The sequence below is a fragment of the Pongo abelii genome, chromosome 13 (assembly GCF_028885655.2).
Source record: "Pongo abelii isolate AG06213 chromosome 13, NHGRI_mPonAbe1-v2.0_pri, whole genome shotgun sequence".
In the NCBI taxonomy this organism is placed as follows: domain Eukaryota; kingdom Metazoa; phylum Chordata; class Mammalia; order Primates; family Hominidae; genus Pongo; species Pongo abelii.
This window is the reverse complement of record NC_071998.2, coordinates 46127985-46150493: the sequence shown is the minus strand read 5'-3', so window position 1 is coordinate 46150493 and position 22509 is coordinate 46127985.

The following is a 22509-nucleotide window of genomic DNA, read 5'->3' as shown; positions in this document are numbered from 1 at the left end:
TCTTGGTTAATCTAGCTAGCCGTCAATCAATTTTGTTTGTATTTTCAAGGAACTTTTCTTTCATTGATCATTTATATTATTTTAGGGGCTCAATCTCCTTTATTTCTTCTCTGCTCTTTGCTATTTTTTTTCTTCTGCTAGTTTTGGGTCTTTGTTGTTGCAGTTCTTTGAGGTTCAATATTAGGCCAATTTGTGATCTTTCTATTCTTTTGATGTGGACATTGAATGCTCTAAACTTTCCCTTACCACTTCTTTTTCTGCATCTCAGAGGTTTCAATATGTTGCGTTTTGATATGTCTTCATTCCTTTTGAAATTAAAAAAAACCTTAATTTCACCCTTGACAAAAATTATTCAGGAGTAGATTTAACCTTCCTGTATTTGTATAGTTTTGAGAGTTTTACTTGGCGTTGATTTTTAATTTTATTTCACTCTGCTCTGAGAAGATACTTTATATAATTTGGATTTTTTAAAATTTATTGAGACTTGTTTTGTAGTTTAACATACGGTCTACTTTGAAAAATGTTTATGCACTGATGGGAAAAATGTATATTCTGTGGTTCGGGGATTGCATTTTCTGTTAATGTCGGTTAGTTCTATTTGTTCTAGAGTCCATTTTAATTACACATTTTCTTTGTTTATTTTCTGCTTCAATGATCTGTCTAGCGCTGTCAGTGGGATGTTGAATTCTCCCACTATTACTGTATTGCTGTGTATCTCTTTTCTTAGGTAAGGTAGTATTTTTTTAAAAATCTTTGTGGTCCAGTGTTGGGTGCAAGTATATATAGGATTATTATATCCTCTTGTTGAATTGATTTATTTATCATTATATAATGACCTTTTTTGCCTGTTTTTACTCTTGTTGATTTAAAGTTTGTTTTTATCAAACATCAGTATAGCCTACTCCTGATTGCTTAGGTTTCTGTTTGCACGAAATATCTTTTTTCACCCCTTTACATTAAGTCTAAATGTTTTTGCCAGTTAGGTGGGTTTTTCTAAGTACCACATGTTGGATCCTGGTCTTTTAATCTATTCTTTCAATCTATATCTTTTAAGTGAAACAATTAACTCATTTATATTCAAAGTTAATATTGATATGTGAAGTTTTGTTCCCATCATAATAGTGACTGTGACTTAGTTGCTTTGTAGCCTCAGGTGTATGTTTTTTAGGACCTGTAAGTTTTATACTTTCTTCTGTTTTAATTGTTGCAAATATTAACCTTTCATAGCCATGTTTTAGAAATCATTGAAGCATTTCTTGTAGGGCCAGTCTAGTGGTAACAAATTCCCTTAGAATGTTATTATCTAAGAAATATTGTATTTCTCCTTTATTTATGAAGCTTAGCTTATCAGGATACAAAAATATTGGTGGACAATTTTTTCTTTAAGAAACTGACAATAGGGTCCCAATCTCTTCTGGCTTGTCAGGTTTCTACTAAGAAATCCAATGTTAGTCAGATGCAATTTCCTTTTTAGTTGATTAGATGCTTTTCTCTTGCTTTTAGAATTTTTTTCACATTAATTTCTGATGACTAATGTGCACTGGGGGAAGTTTGTCTTGCAATGTATCTCCCAGGAGCTCTCTGAGTGTCTTGTGTCTAAATGCTAAGTCTCTAGCAAGACCAAGGAAGATTTCCATAATTATTTTCTCAAATAGATTTTCCAAGGTTTTAATTTTTCTGCTTCTTTCTCAGTAATACCTTGGACATAAATTTGGATACCCTTACATAATTTAATTTTTAAAATTCTTTATTTTTATCTGCTTTGGTTATTTTGAAAGACCAATCTTCAAGCTCTGATATTCTTTCTTCTTCTGGGTCTAGTCAACTGTTAAAGCCTTGAAATGTATTTTGTAATTTCTTCAATAAGATTTCCTCTTTCAGTGTTTTGTTTGTTTTAATCTATCTCATTAGCAAAGTTTTCCTTCACATCCTTTTTTTTTTTGTGTGTGTGTGTGTGTATGTTGTTGTTGGTTTTCAACTTTCCTTTAGATTTCACTGGGCTTCCTTACAAACCATAATTTGAAAGATTTATCTGGCATTTCAGAATTTTCATTTCGTTTAGGATTCATTGCTAGAGAGAAAGTATGACACCCTATTTTTTCCATACTGCCAGACTTATTGTACTGATTCTTTTGCATTAGGAGCAAACATCATCTTTTATTTTTTATTTTTCTCTCATTTGGATGAGACTATTTCCAGCCCCCTTGAAGTTGTGATTGTAATACATATTTAGTGCGGTCATTTCACTTTGTTTCTGGGTGCTCTCACAGGGCCAAGGCTCTGTATGAATTCCTTGGTTATAGATAGCTTTAATGTGATTATTATCTCAAATGTTTGTTGTAGTAGCAGTGTACCAGGGATGTGAGTAGGCTCTTGGCCTCCTGCAGAGATGGGGAGGTGGAAGTCTCAAGAAGCTTATCTTAGTCCCAAGGGCTGCGCACTTGAGTCAACAAATTTTGTAGTGGAGTGTGCACTGGGTAAGGTCAAGGATCTCTCCTATGGCCTCGGTTGCCTGGCTCCCCAGTGGGAATATACATCACGGAGTCAAACTCTCTCCCTTTTACTCGCTGAAGATGCATTTTCTGCCATACCATTGGTGTGGGTTGCTGCCCGCTCCCTTTTACAAAGTATACAAAAACTTTTCCACGTTTTCTGTTGGGCTCCCGTGTTCCTTCTTGGGTAAGAGTTCACAGTATGAACCTCTACACACTATTTTGCTCTTTCCAAGTGGGTGAGGCACATAATGCTTCCAATCTGCCATCTTGGAAAAAAAAAGTATAGACATTTTAACAATAGTAATTCTTCCAGTCTATGATCATGAGATATTTTACTTATTCATGGTGTCTTCAAATTCTGATTTTGCTTTAATGTTTCAAATGTACAGATTGTTCAGCTTCTTAACTAAATTTATTCTTCAGGTTATTTTGTTTTGTTTGTTATTGAAAATTGGATCATTTGCTTAATTTCCTTTTTGGATAGTTCATTGTTAGTGTATACAAATACATTTGATTTTGTATGTAGATTTTGTGTCCTGAAATGTTACTGACTTGTTTTATTAGTTCAAATTTTATGGTGAGTCTTTAAGACATTCTTCATATAAAATCATGTCATCATAATCTCAATAGATGCAGAAAAGGCCTTCAGTGAAATTCAACACCCTTCTTGCTAAAAACTCTCAGTAAACTAGGTATTGATGGAACATGTCTCAAAATAATAAGAGCTATTTTTGACAAACCCATAGCCAATATCACACTGAATGGACAAAAGTTGGAAGCATTTTCTTTGAGAACTGGCACAAGATAAGGATGCCCTCTCTCACCACTCCTATTCAACATAGTATTGAAAGTTCTGGCCAAGGCAATCAGGTAAGAGAAAAAAATAAAGGGTATTCAAATGGTAAGAGAGAAAGTCAAATTATCTCTGTTTGTAGATGACATGATTGTATATTTGGAAAACCCTGTTGTCTCAACTCCAAATCTCCTTAAGCTGATAAGCAACTTCAGCAAAGTCTCAGGATACAAAATCAATGTGCAAAAATCGCAAGCATTTCTATACACCAGAAATAGACAAACAGAGAGCCAAATCATGAGCAAATTCCCATTCACAATTGCTACAAAGAGAATAAAATACCTAGGAATACAACTTACAAGGGATGTGAAGGACCTCTTCAAGGAGAACTTATTTCTTTTCTTTATAGTCAATGAAATATTGTATTATGCATAACTAGGGCAGGTGTAAAGTATATTTTCTTCATTGTTATTTGTAGTCAAAAAAGAGGGGATAAAAATCAAAGGGAAATATAGAAAATCATTGTAATTCACTCACTTTAGTTTCTTGGTTATTAATACGTTGTAAACGCAGAATTGTCATCACCTCCAGCTCAATCCTGCTTCGCCTATCCATGAGGTTCACACTTGTAGTTTGTTAGAAATACATAGCATGAAAGGCATTCAGTCTCAATATGACTGAAACTTTGTCACCTCAATCATGAGGAAACTCTTTTCATCTATATTATTTAGATGGATTTTTCTTTCACCTGTAATTACCTTTTTTCATTTTGAATAAATGCTACCTTACCAGACATTTAATTCTTTCAGGCACACTACAAATAAATACAGCATGAATCTAGGTCATATGCCAATATACAACAAAATAATTTTAAATTACATTTCTAATAGATTCAAGTTTCATTTAACACATAGAAAATGTTAGAAGACGTTATAAGACATGCCAGAAATGTGAATATTGGCAATCTTACATCTACCTTAGGTAGTTATTTACTTTTATCCACAGTGCATAAAGAATTAGAGCTTTTACCATGCTTTGTAATGAAAAATATACTTTTGAGATTTCAATGGTTTTTTTTCAATATATGCCACAAACTCCTTTTTAAAAGCCTAAGATATAGAAAAATAGAAAGTGTTCTTATCAGCAAAAGTAACACTTGTGCTAAGTTATTCACAGAGAATCAAATACAATAGAACATGTTATAAATCACCTTACAATCCACCAATCAAAGTCTGTAGTAAGTCAAATCAGAGGCTCAAAAAAGTAGTCTGACATAGGTGTTACTATAATAATAATGACATTAAACAGAGATGATCTTCTTTACCAAGGCTTATTTGTGTTTCTCAGTATCTAAGAAAGTTTTAAAGAAGGCAATTTGCAAATAAAGAACATCTCAGCTGATGTGTTCTTACTATTATAGATAAAATATAAAATTCTAAGCCCTCCAACCAACTGAATGGACCCATCCTTTAGGCCAAGGGGATTGCAAAGAAACCTGAAAAACTAGTTCAGACAGTGATGGGAAGAAAGGGTCCTGGGACATGCCTCTTTTAGCTTTGGAATTCAGGCACAAGTGACCAGCATTAACATTAAACAGACGTCTGAACACTGATAAAACACTGTAGCAATAAGATACTAAATTCCAACCTGACTCTAGTATACCATCACATGATAGATAGCAGGCCTTGGAATAAATGAAAATATTTTACACCAAAATATATTTCTTTAACACATTTTGAAATGGCCCTGCAAAGGGCTTTTGAGTTTTCCTGCCTTTCTGTCTCTTGTGGGGAAAATTTATATTCTGGAGAGGATCCCCTTGTTTCTCCAGGTCTTTTTCTGAACCTGAAGATATTAACTGAGAGTCCAGCACCTTTTAAATGTCTGAAGAGGAAACATGTGCATCTATTGCCTCCTAGGGCAGCCACTTTTGAGACTTCATCTACATAAGCACCTTAGCCTTTACAACCACATTTCTTAACCCAAATTCCTTTCTATTGATTCCATGTTTAGATAACTTAACTTTTTCAACCAATTGCCAATCAGAAAATGTTTGAATCCCGTTATGACCTGTAAATCCCCATATTGAGTTGTCCTGCCTTTCCAGACAGAACCAATGTATAGCTCGTACATATTGATTGATGTCTTATGTCTCCCTAAAATTTATAAAATCAAGCTGTAACCCAATATCTTGGCTCTCCCAAGGCTATGCCATGGGTCATGGTCTTCACATTTGGCTCAGAATAAATCTTTTCAAATATTTTACAGAGTTAGGATTTTTTTTTTTTGTCTTGTGAAAGGGAAATATCTTGGGCCCCCCAAATCACTAAGCTAAAGGGAAAAGGCAAGCTGGCAACTCCTTAGGACAAACCTGCTTCCTATTCTATTCAAAGTCACCCCTCTACTCACCGAGATAAATACATGTCTGATTGCCTCATTTGGAAAGGCTAATCAGAAACTCCAAAGATTGCAACCATCTGTCTCTCACCAACTTGTGACCTGAAAGCTCCTTCCCCGTTTTGAGTTGTCCCGCCTTTTGGGACTGAACCAATGTTCATTTTACATATATTGATTTATGTCTTATATCTCCGTAAAATGTATAAATCCAAGCTGTGCTCCGACCACCTTGGGCACGTGTCATCAGGATCTCCCGAGGATGTGTCATGGGTGTGCATCCTCAACCTTGGCAAAATAAACTTTCTAAATTAACTATGACCTGTCTCAAATTTTCAGGGTTCACATTTGGTAACCACAAAGAGATTCTGAGTGGAGATGCTCCTGATCTTTGGCAAATCTCCTATTGGTGCTTGGTACCAGCATGAGCTAACATTATGGCTCAACCCAATAGGACAATTTGCTGAGGTCTGAGAGCACCCCCTGCAGAGAATCCCTGATCTTCCAAAATTGGGTTGAGATCTAAAGTTTATTTTGCTGTACAATTCCTCTTCTTCTTGGAGTTTTACTTGCTTCTAAAAAACGAAAGGCAAGTTTTTCCTGCTTTCATGATGATGGAAGGCAGGTAACTCCTTTATGGAGTTCGAGCTCACTTCCAACCATAAGATGAGGTTTTTTGTTTTTGTTTTGTTTTGTTTTGTTTTGTTTTCCTGCTTCTAGGAATGTGGAGAGAAGTCTTCAGCCTGAGACCCAACCTTAGGTAAATAAGTGAATTGGGGTTTGTCTTGGCTAAAGTTAAGGTTAACAACTAGCTGGTCTTAATTTCTCCTTGCCATTAGAGCACTCAGGGATCATATTGTTGGTTTGTTGTTGTTGTTTGCACTGGTCTTTCTCCCATTGGATTTTACCAACTCTAGCTGACTTGGTCAAATCAAAGTGAATATTCCAAATTATGAGTAAAAAGGACTTTCTAATTTAGCTAAGATTCCTCACAGCCGTAAAAATAAAATAAAATAAAAATGGAGAAAACAAACAAACAAAAACTATGTGTTTGGTTTCTGTGTTTGCTTCCTGTCTTAAAAAAATTATTTCATTTCATTTTCTTCCACCTTTCTTCCCACTTTGCCATCTGCAGTGCCAAAAAATCTAGAGGAGGCTTCTAATGACTTGAACCCCTTTAAATAATTCAGAGCAAAGGCTCTACTCACCCCCTTTTGGAGTGTTCTGTTTTCTTTGTGGAATTTCCAGAGTCATGGGCAGTTTCATTGTATGACCTGCCTTTTTGGCTTTGGGGTACCAGGGATGACTTTGCACTGTGAGATGATTTCACCTTGGCAGGTATAATGGCAGATGAGAGCTACAAAATTACAAGTAGCAGAGCAGTTTACAGAAAGTAGTCTTGGCTGCTTTTTCTTTTTCTTTTTTTTTTTTCTCCTAGGAAGTTGTTGTTTAAGAATCCTAATTCTAGTTCACAGATGCATTCTAAAGGGTATTCTCTATTGCTTTTCCTCCCAAAATTAATCTTAATTTGGTTTTTCTTTGCACATTTGCATGAAGAAGAGAACTGTTGTTTTCATAGGTTAATGAGATACTGAGTTTTCTCAGCTTTTAAAGGAATTTGCTCCTTCCAGCTGAAAGGTGTCTCTTGGATTTGGGGGCCTTATGGAAGTGTCTGGGAAGTTGAACCCCAGTGATGTGCAGTAGCTCTGTAGGGAAATCCCCAACAAAAAATAATTTTAAAAATGGCTCATCCAGAAAATAGACATAATGGCTGATTACATGATGTTTGAACTCTCTCAGAGGTCACAGACCTCTGGAGAGAGAAACTGAGACATGTAAGAGGGTGGAAATGACTCAGGGGTGACACATTATGGAGTCTTTTCCACAAGCAGCACATAAAGATCCACCCCACAAAAACTCTAGGCCACAGCTCAGTTTCTCCTTTTAAGAAAAAAAATGAGGGGTCGGGGAGGCAAGTAATCTAAGAATGAGGAGAAAACAAGAAGAATGACCCCCTTTTGAGCACTCTGTAGGTTTTATGGCACCACTACTTGCCGGAGTACAATGGAACTAATATGGTCTTTGTGCACATTTACATTAAGGAAAAGGAGCCCTAAGGTCGACCTGCAAACTATAGCATTCCTAGGTCCACTTTTCCTCTATTTTATTTTCTGCCTGCTTTAAATCTGCTGTTCCTTTTCTACTGAGATAAAAACCACTGTTTGGGTCTAACAGGTTTTTTGTTTGTTTAGTTGTTTGTTTGTTTTTTGCAAGGCAGCAAATTTGTATTTATCTTATGGATAAAGTACTGAAGTAGAAGCTATAGAACATTGTGTGCATGTGTGTATGTTACACGCTTATGTATATATTTGAAGATCTTTATAATACACTTCTATAATTTTATATTCAATTGGCAATAAAATCAGTTTTAATTTCCCTCTAGCTTGCCATACTTTCTCTTTGTACCTTATGATGTAAATTTTGCTGATTTTCACTTGAGTTGTTTCCTTTAATATGCAGACTTAGGGCTAGTTAGCTGACAACTGCCATGGTAATAAAACAGGTTATCAAGAGTTTGCAAGTCTAAAATAGGAAAAAAAGTCTTAGGAATCTATAAGATGTAATTCTATTGGCATGCCTAATACGTCTATGTATTTATGTGTTGTATACAAAAGATTTCACTACTGAACGTATATAAAGAACTCTAATTAATTGTCTTAAGAAAGCAAAACTGCCTGAATCAAATACTTTAACAAGAAAAAATAAAAGACTAGTCAAATGCTTTTTCAACTTTATTTAACTTAAGTAAAATCTTTAATAAATTAGCTAGCTGTAAAATTATTGGTAAAGTAATATTAGAAATGTCTTAAGAATTGTCAGAAAGCATTTTTGTTTCCATTTATTAATCAAGCAATTTTATACTTACTCCTGCCAAATTCTATTAGGTGTCAAAATTTGAAATAAGGGTTACAAAACTATAAACCCAGCCCAAACAAAATGATTTTTGCTGGTGTAATTTTAAATAAATAAGACATTGACATTGATTTAATGAAAATAACCACATGTTGAATTTAGTACGATTATCATAGCTTCTATACCTGTGGCTTTAGGCAGTCTAGTCCACAGGCAGTAAGAAGGTTTGTTTGGGGAAAGGACTGTCATTGTCTTTGTTTCAAAACTAAACTATAAGCTAAGTTCCTCCCAAAGTTAGTTCAGCCTACACCCAGGAGTGAACAAGGACAGCTTGGAGGTTAAAAGCAAGATGGAGTCAGTTAGGTCAAATCTTTTTCACTGTCTCAGTTATCATATTGCAGTGGTGTGGTTCTACAACTTTAAATGATGACTATTGCAGTTTTCATAAATAACTTAGGCAAAGAATTAAACTAAAATAATTAGGTAAATGTAATGGAATAAACATTCATAGACAAACATCATAATTTAGAATATAAACATAAATTAAATAGTAGATATATCATTATTTGGTTATTTCTGAATAAAAATATATTGTATGAAAACATTCTTACTAAAAATAAGTGTCTTTTTTTAAAAAGGTAAACAAATTTAACGTAATTCAAAGCTTGTTTAAAGCTGATATGTAAAACAAGGTAAAAGAACCAGGAAATAAGAGAGACATAAAGAAAATTATAAAAATAAAGAGTTTTTTGTGGTGAAAAAGTTTAAAGAGAGAGAATTTTATATGAAAAATAATCTAGTATGGTAAATTTCATCCTAAATTAAAATAACTGATTGTTTAAGGAAGAAAGATGTGAGGACAAATCAGAAAGTCCAAGCATGTCATGAATAGTCTATGTAAGGCAGAAGGAGATTTATTTAAAAAAAACAAAACTTCTTATGTGATCAAATTGTTTATAATTAAAAGGAAATTATAAACACATATACTAAATTGTTGGTTAAAACAAAGAAATTTTCTTAAGTGGTTGATTTAATAAATTATAAGAGATTTTAATTTTTTAACACAAATTTCAACTTTTACTGCATCTCACTCTTTTTCAAGTTTTACTGCATCTCACTCTTTTTCAACTTTCTCTCCCCTTTTAAAAGCCATGTTTTCTTAAAGATCTAAAGGAAATGTTTTCTTCTAACATAATATTCTGTGCACTGCAGAAGGTCTTTTCTTTTGCCTTTTGGTAACTATCCTAACAGATTTTATGTTTTATCAAAATAATTCCTATACTATTATTATCATGTTTTATTTTCTTAGTAAAAAATGAGATTTAATTTTTTAAATTAAGGTTATTACACCCATGTGTCTTGAAGTATGTGCCTTTAAAGTCTTGTGGCATTGAGTTACAAGGCTGTGATTCCTGGGTCTAAAAAGGACAACAAGTCCTGCTAAATCTTAAACACTGACAGCAATTAAGGCCTCATCTTCAGGCCCCATAAAAGATGCCAATTAAAATAAACTGCATTCCTGAGACACAGGGCCAGAAATTAAAGCTAGTCAACTCCTCAAGGCCCAAGGACTATTGTGGAAGAGGTGGGTGCATGAGACTGTAAGGGCCAATTTTGAAAGAAAAAATAAGTTCAGTTTCTCTATAAATTAAGTATTAATGTTAAAGCCACCCTGAAGAAAGACCAGCATATGGGCCCATGTATCAGATTAACAAGGTTTTTTGGAAGCATTAATCGACTCCTTAACAAGGGATATAAAGATTATAAAAGGCTTATGGAAGTTATATCTTGTGGTACAATTACAATTTGATAGATAGTTTATAAAATTCTGAAACACAAATTTAATTGGCTTTATGCTGTTTTTATTAAGGCTTATTGTTTGTAAAATTATGTCTCCTTTCTCAAAGAATGAAGGATTTTGCCTTTTTTTTTTAAATCCTTGAGTTATCACTTTGGTTAAATGAATGACTAATTTTATAATGACCTGTGATTCTGTTTTGTGTTATCAAGTGTTTTAAACCTTTGCTATTTGACAAATGTTTAAAATCAAATTATAAATTATGTATTTTTCTGACCTAATTAAATTGTTAAGATATTAGATTCACTAAAGTCCAAAAATGACATAATTATACATGAAAGATTGTCAAATATGAAATGATGTTTGGTTTTCTTTGGGCTGCATTTTTATAAATATATTATTGGTATGTGTTCCAAAATTATGGGAAACTCCTATAATTCTGATATGACTTAGTGGACTTAGTGTACATTATCAGTGATAATCATAATTCTTATGTTAAAATTATTGTGTGCCACAGAGGTAACAAATTTCCTTGTCAATTGTGTCTTTGACTATGGCTTCTCTAAAACTTATTGTCAACCACAGAAAACTGTTGTGTTGTCTTGGTCCTCTTTAGAAGGTGGTTTTATAATCAACTATAAAACTCTAGTGAATGCTCTTGAAAGTAGGTTTCTGAAAAATTTGGAGATTTTCACATCAAAATAGAGGAAAAACTTTCAGGACTCAGGGAGAGCTAAAATGTTCATGAATATCAAGCAGAACAGGAATTAACTGCATGGACTGAAATAATCTTTTTAAGTTTTTGCTTGAAACGTTGCTGATCTTTTGTTTTTCAGTCTTGAAACTTTTCTTTTTAGATATTGACAGCTTTTAACAATTTAGTATACTCCTATGAACAAAATTTGGAGTGTATTTTTTCTCTCTACCTGATTTCTCCAGAATTTGGAAACTATTTGTGAGTATTGTTAACTTATAGCAATACAGTTATCTGCATAAGTGCAATAAGAATCTGTTTTCATTTGTAACAAAACACAATTGGAGAAACTGGTTATTTTACCAAGGCTTTGGCTGGAATGGTGTGCTTTCCTCTAAGGAATCAAACTTAATTTATGGAGTCAATAAAAGCTCTTGGGAAAACTGGCCTCATCATTTACACAGTCCCTGTACAGGGTATTTGACTTGTGGTAAATAAAAAATGTCACTTTCTGACAGGTCCAGGAGCCTCAGGTTTGTCTTGGAACCTCAAGAGGAGAAAAAATTTACCTAACTCATATATAGTTAGTGGCACAAATCCATGGCTGAGTTTGGCATTAAAAATAGTCTTATCTGAGATTTCTTCTATGGCACAAAGTTTCATCAAAGCCAATTTTATAAAGCTGATGTGAAAAATAATTATTCTTGCTGTACTTTATACAAACAATCTGGCCAAGTTTAATAAAGAAAATTGGTCCTACCATGATTTGTCTTTAGTAAAAATGGGAAACTGGAGAGATTAAAATTATGTTTCCAAAACTATAGTACACCTGTTGTTAGATTCTAGTCTTGCTTAATGTTTTGAATTTTTTATATAGTTTTTTCTGCTTTCTTTTCTTTTTCTACCACTTTTTCCTAAGTTGAAATCACTAAAAACTAAGCTGTGCTTTCATAAAGCCTATGAACTGAATCTAGACAACTTAAACTTCAGAAGAAAAAAACAGCAACATATTTACATACATAAGACACTTTCATACCTGCCTACTAATGTATGGACTTCAGAGTAATGTGGCCAACGTTAATTTTCCAGGATTTTTCTTTTTTTGTTGTTATTGTTCTTCTCCCTTCCTCCCCCTATTTTCTCTTCAGAGGACATGAGACTTCACAACCTGCTAAAAATGAGCTTTCCTAATAACTCGAGATCTACCTTTCTAGGAGTAAACCATCCTAGCCATGAGAGATTAGATGAAACCTGGGACCAAAGACTCATTTTTTTTTTTCTAAAATGCTTTCTCCGAAAGATTTTTTTTAAAAACGGGGGGAAATGTGAAAGATTTTTTAAAAACGGGGGGGAAATGTGAAAGCTAAAGGGAAAAGTCAAGTTAGGAAATGCTTAGGACAAACCTGCCTCCTATTCTATTCAAAGTCATCATTCTACTCATTGAGATAAATACATGTCTTATTTTCTCTTTGGAAAGGATAATCAGAAACTCAAAAGAATGCAACTGTCTATCTTTCACCTACCTATGACCTGGAATCCCCCTCCCCGCTTCGAGTTGTCCCACCTTTCCAGACCGAACCAATGTTCATTTTACATATATTGATTGATGCCTCGTGTCTCCTTAAAATATATAAAGCCATGCTGTGCTCTAACCACCTAGGGAACATGTCATCAGGACCTCCTAAGGCTGTGTCAGTGGTGCACATCCTCAATCTTGGCATATTAAACTTTCTAAATTAACTGACTCTTGTCTCAGATTTTTTAGGTTCACAGGCAATAGTACAAATATAAAACAAAAGTGTATCAAAAAGCTACACTTGTTGTTTCTGAGATAGAGAATAGTACAATACAGAGAGGAACACTGTGTAATGGAGTTAGATAACTCTGACATATTAAGTAGGTACTTTAACTTTCAAGCCTCCTTTTACTTATATGTAGAGATAGGAGAAATAATAAACCTAACCTTCTATGATACTTGTCAAGATAAAATGTTATAAAAAATAAAATATTAAGCACAGTTTGACACAAAGTATTCCATAAATGTTAATGTCAATATTACATTAAAATTCACTTGTGTAATATTTTTAGAAATAATTTTTGAATTTGTATTCATACTTCTATTCATCAAAACATGTCTTCTTCCTCTTTTTAAATCTCTAATATGTAAATTACCACTGTTATCTAATATATCCTGCTACTCATTCAAATTTCAATTATTTCATTTATTTGTATCTATGTGGACTCATAGGACTCCTATTTTGTTAAATAGGTTAAAATCATTACTGAAAGTTTTCTTTGATTCTCAAATTGTCCCAGATTTGTCCAGTGACAATGCATTCAAGCTGGTGCCAGTGTCATTTTGCCAAGTCCACATTATTCCTTCAGCACTTCTTTGATCTCTGGTACAAAAATATGTCCTAGGTTCATCTTGTACTTGAGGAGAGCAAAAATCACCTGGTGACCATTGAACAGGCCCTCTAGACAAAAAAAAAAAAAAAAAAAAAAAAAACTCCTTATCTGAGGAATTTAGAAGGGACCAAAGATTACCTGGTGACCATTTAATAGGCCATTTGGAGGCAAAACTCCTTATCTGGGGAATTTTAAAGTAATTTAACTTCTCTGGTGACTAAAGTCAGCATCTTGTTCCAGGCCTATTTCAGCTTCTATAAGTAACCAGAATTTCTATACATCTCTGGAATGCATGCATATCAGAACTCATTGTGCAATCCTTGCTGACATTAAGGCACCAAAATGTCTACAAATGTAATCATTTGTCATGACCCACGTGACTAATATGGACCAAATTACCCTTAAGCTCTTGCCTTAAGGTTTATAAATGCTCCTAAGGAAAATCCACCATCTCATGCTCAGTCATCTCTCTAAGGCACCCCACTGTACTTTTCTACAGCATTCTTTCTGATAAAACTTTTCTCTTTTAAACCTATACTCTTGCTGGTAAATTCTTCTTACCAAATCTCGAGTCAACCACTTCCTTATGCTGGAGCTCTGACACCTCTTCCAGCAGTACTTACCTTTTCAGTCATAGGAAATCAGTTATTTCTCAGAAAAGTCCTTGTTCCTTTTAAGTCCTTGGGTTTTAGAAGTCATGATCTGGGTGTGAGATATGCTCCTTAGCACTGGAAAGTCGCTGCTTCTAGGTCCTGTCAGTGGACAGAGATATACATGCATTCACAGATGTTTACATCTATATTTATTTCAATGTTTATCTATATATTTTTAAAACCACGAATTCATACAAATACCTCAAATTGCAGTCCAATATTATAATTTTTAGTCTAATTTTCTCTATTTTCATATTTGTAACATCTTGTTTTGAAAGCAGTGTACTTAGATGTCATTATCTTTAACACATTTCCTTATTTGATCAATTTCCTATGAATTTTCCTTCTCCATTGCCACCAATTTCCATAAGTGCCATTATCATCCTGTATAGGCTATGACCCACCCATACCAGGCCACCACTCATTTGGATTCTCTCCTCAGTCTGCTTGGGGTGTGACACCTATTCTGGACCATTCCCTTGCTTGCTCTGACTAAGCTAAGAAGTTCCCTGAGTTGACTCAATCATCATCCTGTTTTAGCTCTAACTCCATGTTCTAAGCTGTCATGTTCCTCTTCCTCACTTCTGGCACAGATGCCTGTCTTTATCTGCCTTGTCCAATGTCTTTAGGACTGAAATACTCGACAAGAGAAGATGAATAAATAAAAGAGAATGGAAAGAGGACAAAGAAAAAAAAATAGGTGATCACTACTATATATTTTTTTAAATGTTTGTGGATATATAACAGGTGTATCTATTTATGAGTACATGAGATGTTTTGATACAGGCATGCAATGTGAAATAAGCACATCATGAAGAATGGGGTATCCATCTTCTCAAGCATTTATTTTTTCAGTTATAAATAATCTAATATATTATTTAAGTGATTTTAAACTATAATTTTAAGTTATTATTAACTAGAGTCATCCCACTGTGCTATCAAATAGTAGGTCTTTCTATTTTGACAGTAAATACAAAATTTTAAAAATTCCAATGTGATATATATCCATAAGTATTATTTCCATTAACTTATTTCATCACCAAACTCTTGTTAATTATCAAAATATATGTCATCAACTACCATACATACTACACAAAATGTAATTTTTATGTCTCAGTCTAAAACCTTAAAATGTTATGTCTCATTAACTTGATTAGTACAGCTTTGAACTTCTGTTTGAATTAACAATTAGTAAATACTGTTTGATATTAATGACCTTTTTGAGTATGTGTTGTTTCTCAGCCTCTTAGAAAATATATTGAACTAATTCTTAGTAGAGCACAGGAAGAATGTGGTTTAGAGTATGACAAAAGTTAAGCTGTCTCTTGGTCAATGCAAAATTCAGAGATTCTGTCAGACATGTCAAACACTAGGAATAAAAGTGTAGGGATCATTATTCAGAATCAATTTTAATAAGACTCCATGGTAGAATTGGGTATAGGAACTAATTACCATCTACCTAAAAGATCAAGGACATTTCCCTTTAGCCCAAAGCACAATGGTTGAATTACAGTATTGTAATATATAAAAGGTGGCTCATTTATTTCTGGATTGACATTTATCGTGAAAACAAAAAAAAATTTAAAAGAGGTCATTGATACGATATCAATTCTTTGTAGCTGACTGTCCTAGACTATTTATATACTTTAAAGAAAAATTATTTTTGTTTCTAACTTAGCCCAAGATCTATAATATCTAAAGTCCTCAAAATACATTGTTTTTTCTGTACTTTGCAATATCCACTAAAAGTTTAAAAACTCTAATTATCTGTTTCTAAATATTTAAAGTAATTTTTGATGATAATTTACAACTTAAGTTACATAGTGCATTTTTCACGAAAGTATGCAATTAATAATTCTTCATATCAAATAAAATTTTATTACAAAATAATGTGTTTCTTCTAGTAGTTTAAAGCATACAATGATAAAACAGAGGTACATCTTTTGCTAAAATATCAAAATGATCTCCTTAGTTAAAATAATTATTGGAATACATTCACTACTTTTTCTTATGTAGTAGATATAAAATAAAAATATACAGCTTGACCGCCATGACCACAGGCCAAGATTTTGAAATGTTTTATCACTTCTAGACTGTTGGTTTAGCATCTGACTGATGGCATCCTTGAATCATATCTGTTTACTATGGTCCTTTTGTACAAATCATTTGATTGGAAAGTCCCTAGAACTGACATGCTCAATAGAAAAATTTAAAAAAGATAGAAATCAGAACAGTATATTCTATGTTATACAATAGCTATATTGAATTTATTCCTTCTGTAATAAACAACAGTATATTATATTCTTGAAAACCATTAAGAGAGCAGATTTTAAGGGTTCCCACTACAAAGTATGATAGGTAATGCGTATGTTAAGGATGTGAGGTAATGCACATGTTAATTTGCTTAGTGGTGCCATTACACAATGTATACATATTTCAAAGCATCATCTTGTACACAATAAATATATATAATTTTTATTTGTCAATTAACAAATAAGAGGCGCTTTTTTGTGTGTATATTGTGATCAACTGGAAGGAGGTAACTTTCCAAAGTGATGGAAATGGTCTACATCTTGATTGTAGTGGTGGTTCTGGAGCAGGAAATTCTCCTGACCCCTTCATGGGTGGGAACTGGAGTGCAAAGGTGCTAGCAGAGACTAACTCCACTCACGCAGACCTGCTGTGCTCAACCTCCTGTGGAAGGGAGCATGCAGGTAAGTGAGTGCAGGAGCTGAGGTGAGTGCTTTTGGGCGCTGGCAGGAATGAACTCTGTAATGGCCCCATGGCAGCACCTAGGGGTGTGCCTGTGATGTCTGAAGTCCCAGAAGGAGTGTTTCAGTCAGTCTTCTTTTACTTTTGCCATCCATGATGCCTTAAGTGTTAAAAACTTAGTGGAGGGTCAGTGTGACAATCTTTTGCACCCACACCCAAGTTTTTGTCCAGCATTCAGCAGGAATGAGTCGCATGAACAAATTGGAGATGGTAAATGAGGAGAATTTTACTGCCAATAAAAGTGGCTCTCAGTGGGAAGGGGAGCTGAAAAGGGGACTGAGCAGGAAGGTAATCTTCCCCCAGATTCTGGCTGGGTATGGTTGAACTCCTCTCCAAAGCTATGCTGGCAAGCTGTCCTTCTGAAGTCAAGCTGCTTCTCTCCAATGTTCAACCGTATTCTCTGACGTCCAGCTGCTTCTCATCTCTGCAAGTTGAGTCTGGGGTTTTTATGCGCACAGGATGCAGGGCAAGGTAGGCCATGGCTGGTTTTGGGAGAGGCAACATTTGGGCCGGCAAACAGGAATGTATGTCCTCACTTTCCTCACCTCAGGAAAACAGGGATGTATGTCTCAAGCCACAGTTCCAGGCTTGAGAGTGGGGCTCTCACTTGTGGAGCTACTCTCTTCTGCCCAGAATTTCCCTGCCTCCTATGCCTATCATTTATATAAGTATATATATGTATTAAAACGAATAGAATTTCTACTCTATGTAAATTTTACCTTAACTTTAAAGTCACAAAAAGCCAGAAAATATTGTAAATGACCATCATATCTAGTATATAAAATATGTTATTAAATTCATTTTATCTCTTTAAAAATATATAATTTATATTTTCAGCAAAAAGCAATTTTACTTTCAGTGTGAAATACATATTTGTAGACTCATTTCAGTTTTAATTCTAGAACCAAATGCTAGGAAGATAACATAATAAATCCAATATCTCATTCTTCAAATAAAATATAAACTAAATATTTATTTATTTATTTGAGACAGGATCTCTCTCTGTCACCCAGGCTAGACTGCAGTGGTGGGATCTCAGCTCACTGCAGCCTTGACCTCCCAGTCTCATGCAATCCTGTCACCTCAGGCTCCTGAGTGCTGGGACTATAAATGTGCACCACCACACCCAGCTAGTTTTATTTTTGTAGAGATGGGGTCTCACTATGTTGCCCAGGTTGTTCTCAAACTCCTGGGCACAAGCAATTCTCCCACTTCAGCCTCCCAAAGAGCTGGGATTACAGACATGAGCCACCACTTCTGACCTAAATACTTTTTTTTATCATAATCAGTAATCAGCAAACTTTCTTAAATTTCAGGTTCTGTGTGCCAGACTCTGTACCTGGTACTTCACATTACTTTTTTTTTGCTTTTACAATTATGTGAGGTGAATACTTTTTAAAAAATTTTATAGAAGAGAAAACAAAGTTTCAGACTCGTTGAATACTTTATGAATACAGAGCTCACAGATAATAGTACCAGTATTGATGTAATATAATTACTTCTATTTTATATCAAAGTTATTGTATTTCCCACTACCTGTTGCCAAGTGTTTAATGACAATTTATTAATTTATTCTGAGAAATTAGTTTTATGGATCAGATATTTATGCCTTATTAGCCTTTTCTTTTTCTTTCCATTTGTTTACTGCATTAAAAATGATTTTAAAAAGTGCTTAATGATCATACAATCTGAATCTAGAGTATTATCAACTTATATATAAGTTATGTATCTTCCAGGTAGCTAGGACTTGCTATGCTACCTCTTTTTCCTGACCGGGTGTAAGATACACTTGAAATAGTTAGAGGACGATTTACAATGAGTCATGTTCTGACTTGATACAGACCTTTGTATAAAACAGTGATTTTGTTATAAAATAGTCTGAAGTCAGAAGTAAAACACAAATTGTCAAAGACTTACACTGAGGTTTTGTGATCCTCTTCATATATGCGGGGTATCTAGCTAATTGGATCTTCCTTTGTATTTTTCAACAAAATAATACAAAGTAAGTTGTCTTAGTCAATTTGTGTGGCTACAACAAAATACTATAGACTAGATAATTTATAAAGAGCAGAAATTTATCTCTCATAGTTTTGGAGACTGGGAAATCAAAAATTCAAGGTACCAGCAGTTTGTTGTTTCTTAAGGTTTCAGTCTGTTCTTCCGAGATGGTGCCTCAAATGCAGCATCATCTGGAGGAAGGAACACTTTTTCTTCACATGGAAGAAGGGGAAAGGGCAAAAGGAGAATGCTATGGCCTAAATGTGTCCCCTCTAGAGCATGTAATTCTCACCAGATAACTCAATCTGCCAATGCCTTGTTCTTGAATTTCCTAGCCTTCAGAACTGTGAGAAAATAGATTTCTGTCCTTTGTAGATTACCAGTCTGTAGTTTTCTATCACACAGCACAAAATGGATGCACACGTAAGTGTTCTATGCTTTTGCAAACTTGATTCTGGTATACACATGGAGGAAATTTGATGTTGTTACTGTGTGTGAACTACACACTATTGTAACCTTAAAGGTGCAAATTGAATATGAATAGGTTTGACAATTAAACTTAATATTTCTCTGCAAGCTTCTGGGTATAATGACATGAGCAAGCCAGGAAGAGGTGACCAAGAACCAAATGATACTCCCAAACAAATTGTGTTAACTCACTTATAATAAAGAAATAGATTTGACTTGACTATAATGTAAGGACAGTCGTCTTCCAATGCTAAAGTCAATCATATGTTCAAAATTACTTTGTTATATCATCATCTAACTAATAATAGTATGCTACATTATTTCTCAAGATTGAGTTTTTTTATTGTCTTGCAGGTTCTAAGTTCATACAGTGTGCTCAATAGTTGTTGTGATGGTTAATATTGAGTGTCAACTTGATTGGATTGAAGGATTAAAAGTTGTTCCTAGGTGTGTCTGTGAGGGTATGGCCAAAGGAGATTAACATTTGATTCAGTAGACTGGGAGGAGCAGACCCACCATCAATCTTGGTGGGCACCATCTAATCAGTTGCCAATGCTGTTAGAATAAAGCAGGCAGAAGAAACTGGTTATGAGTGGACTAGTGGAGTCTTCTGGCCTTCATCTTTCTTCTGTGCTGGATGCTTCCTACCCTGGCACATCAGACTCCTAGTTCTTCAGCTTTTGGACGCTTGGACTTACACCAGTGATTTGACAAGGGCTCTCTGGCCTTTGGTCATAGACTGAAAACTGCACTATTGGTTTCCCTACTTTTGAGGTTTTGAGACTCAGACTGGCTTCCTTGCTCCTCAGCTTGCAGATGACCTATTGTGGGACTTCCCCTTGAGATAATGTGAGCCCATACTCCTTAATAAACTCCCCTTTGTATATACATCTATCCTGTAAGTTCTGTCTCTTTAGGGAACCCTGACTAATACAGTTATTTATCTGAAGTTTATGTATGTATGTATGTGATTTTAGGGAGCCTCCATTTAATCTATAATAACTAATATGAATCTGGCATTATAATAAGCCAATTATGTTTTATTCTAGTTTTGCAGATTTTATTTTTAAATTTAATCCACAAAATATTAATACTATGATGTTGTTACAATCAAATACTTCCAAGAAAAAGAAATAAACATAAATAACTTTTTCAAGTTTACACAGCTATAAAGTGTCAGGCCATGATTCAAACTCAGAAACTATAATGCCACAGCCTGACATCTCAGTCACTCTCCTACTTCAAGGATGAGAACCTTGCTCTACTTACAAGATGATGACATAGAAAATTTGTGCCCCCAGGTCCTTTTAACCACACATTACACATATAAGATTTAAAGACACCATGAAAAGGGAGCAAGTAGAAGCCCATCAAAGTTACTGGCAGAGGTGGAATGGGGATTGTGGTAGTATCTGATTCATAAAATTATCATATAGTAAAAACTGTTTAATATAAATTGAATGCAGTTTAGGTGTCAGGCACTGTTTGCAGTTATTGATGTGTCTTAATTTAATATGCAAAACAACCTTATAAAACCAGTTCCAATACACTACTTAGGTTATAGATGAGAAATCCAACACACAAAGAAATTGAGTACCATGTACATAAATAGAAAGGGATAGTGGGATGTATGCTGAGCACAATGAACTTAATTGAAGCCTCCCTGATATTTTAGTTTGCTTTGCTTAGTTTGGAAGAAGGAGATCTCTGTTTGTGCCTTTGAGGATTTTCTCCGGAAATTAAGTCTACATGCTATTGACCATTGTCCCCTACAAGATTTCTATATATCATTAATTTTAGATTTGAGCTACAATAATACAGGGAAGGTTGAAAACATTTACTTTTGAATCAAATAAGACTGACTTTTTTTGAAAATCTCATTTTTTTACTCTGCTTGAATAGCCTTTCAAGTGTCCTTTAGTCAGTTAGAAAGGCAAGATAAAAAGAAGATCCCAGATTCAGGTACCAGATGACCTGGGTTTCAAATCCCTGCTCTGTCACTTACTAATTGCATTACTTTGGGAAAATTTCTTTAATACCACAGAGAGAATTAAAATCAAGCAATACCATTGTATTTGTAAAGCATAAAGAGCAGTGCCTGCCATATAGTTGAGTGCCATAAAAGTTTCACTGTTATTAATCTAAGTGTACATTTTTCTCAACTATGCAATGGTGATAATATATAGTATCTATCTCAAGGGTCATTATGAGACTAAATTGGATCACCTAATTTGTTTTCTCCAATGCAGTAGCTATGAGACATGTGTGGCTATTGAGCACTTGAAATGTGACTAGTACAACTGAAGAACTAGATTTTTAAAATTGATGTAAGTAAAATCATCCAAGACTTTCTCAAAAATGTGACAAGAACTCACATTAAGCTCATCATGAATAGGAGATAGAAAAGAAAATATCATGGGGATGATTACACAAGGCATGTAGAGGAAAGGAAGGGAAGAGTATGTTTGATGAACTCCAGGGAATGAAAACACATATAGTAAAATAAGAACATTGAAAGATGAGTCTAGGCTGCCATCCTCAACCGTTTTGGGAATTTTTGTACAATAGTGATAATGAACAACACAAGGCTAAAAATCATTCTTTTCATTGCACACCTAGCTTCCCTTTTGCATAAAACATACATTTGTGAAATGCTTAGCTTGGGTTGGAGCTGTAACTGGTTGTCTTGAATTATGGTAAAACTAAGACTTCAAAGTGAATTTAAACCCATGGCTTTGAAAACCAGCATTATAAGCAAGCAGTTGTTGGGTTAAAATGAAAATAATGTCCCACCCCAAATTTAATACTATTTTGAAAATGAAGTGGCAATTTGAGAACAATTGTATGTGATACCCTAGTGTGAAAAAAAAGATTTAATTGAAGTTAGGAATATTGTTGATCACATAATGTGAGAAGGGCACAATGACAGGCACTGTGTGGTGGACAAATGTAATTACTCAGGTGGACATATATTATTTCATTTGCCTGAGCAGTAGTATCCTTATTCTGGGATATTCTCTTTCTAATCATGTGGCTTTGGTGGAGAATTGCCCTCCATGATACATTTCTAACAATATTCATAATACATCCTCTGTACCTGAAGGTGATAGTCCATTTACCTA